The following is a 1,706-nucleotide window of genomic DNA, read 5'->3' as shown; positions in this document are numbered from 1 at the left end:
AGAGAGAGAGAGAGAGAGAGAGAGAGAGAGAGAGAGAGAGAGAGAATCACATTCACCTTTCTTCCTCCTAGTTGTGCTACTGAGGCACTCAACAACAGATCAGATGATGCCGAGTCATACATTCATTACTCATTATTTAAATGCCAGTCTCTCCTAGCCACATGCAGAAATGAAAGTTTACTAGCTATCTGGGCATCCTTGCTCCACTGAAGTTACCATCACCCCTAGAGAAGGTACTTCTGCGAGGAAGAGAGCAACCCTGCCTCCTGGTGTCAGCAGCCCGGAAGTGTGCTCACCTGAGCAGGCTTTCTGAGAGCCAGGTCTACTGGGGAGGATAAGGACAGCATGGACAGGAAAGGGCACAGTGGACGACAGTTGTGCAAATCTCCATAACTACCCAGCTCTTTCATTATCAGCTCTCTTCACGGCTGGATCCCTTCATTTATTATGGTACCATGAAGTTCCAGAAAGGCAAATCCCAGCCAGGGTCTCGTAGCTTAGGCTCTCCTGCATACAGGTAAGGAACGCTGCCTGCTGACAAGGACCCCTAAGCCCAGAACAGATGAGAACAGGTAGCAACGTCTCCAAGAGCCCAGTGGCTATCCTGTTCCCTAGAGATGAACTGGAGAGACCCTGTTCCCGCTTGAAAAGAACTCACAGTTCCAAGGCAGTCATGGCCTTGGAGGATGAATTGAACTTGCACGTGGCAGCCAAACTGGGAGAGGTGGGAGCACAGCCTCCAATCAGAGGGACAAGTGGAACATTACCAAGAAGATAGAACAGGGCCTGCTGGAAACTAGAACAAAACACCAGCAAAGCACAATCTTGAAATGAGAAGGCTTTTTCAAGGACACAAAGCTAAGGAAAACATTGATATATTTAACTACATTGTTTAGCTGCATTTTTGTGGGGGGTTGGTTTTGGTTTTCTGAGGCAGGGTCTCACGCTCCAGCTCCACCTGGCCTTGAACTCACTATGAACTGTGCAGTCCAGGCTGTCCTTGGATTCATGGTAAACCTTCTGCTTCACCCTCTCAAGTATTGGAACTGTAGGCATGTACCATGACCTCATTATTTAACTGCATTTTAATCACTGCATGGACACTATCCTCTAATCCCAGCACTGTACAGGTAGAAACAGGAGAATCAAAAGTTCAAGTCCAGCTTGAGCTACATAAAAAGACAAAATTTTGAAAAAAAAACTTCATAGTAAAACACACACACACACACACACACAAACACACTAAAAGTCAGGCATGGTAGTGAACACCTTTAAATTTCAGTACTCTGGAGGCAGACGTAGGCAGATCTCTGTGATTTCAAGGTCACCCTGGTATACATAGTGAGTTCCAGACCTGCCAGAGCTAAACAGTAGGCCTCTGTTTAAAAACCAACAAAATAGGGCTGGGGACAGATGGCTCAGCAGTTAAGAGCACTGACTATTCTTCCAGAGGTCCTGAGTTCAATTCCCATCAACCACATGGTGACTTACAACCATCTGTAATGAGTTCTGATGCCATCCTCTGGCAAGCAGGTATACATGCAAACAGAGTAATCATATACATTAAATAAGTCTTTTTCTTTTTTTTTTACTTTTATTATTATTATTTTATTAGATATTTTCTTCTAAATAAGTCTTTTTTAGAAAAAAAAACCTACAAAATAAAAGCATCCAGGTATGGTGGTGCACCCCAGTACTTGGGAGGT

This window comes from Mus pahari, chromosome X (genome assembly GCF_900095145.1).
Source record: "Mus pahari chromosome X, PAHARI_EIJ_v1.1, whole genome shotgun sequence".
In the NCBI taxonomy this organism is placed as follows: domain Eukaryota; kingdom Metazoa; phylum Chordata; class Mammalia; order Rodentia; family Muridae; genus Mus; species Mus pahari.
The sequence above is the reverse complement of the archived record's forward strand: the minus strand, read 5'-3'. Positions refer to the sequence as shown.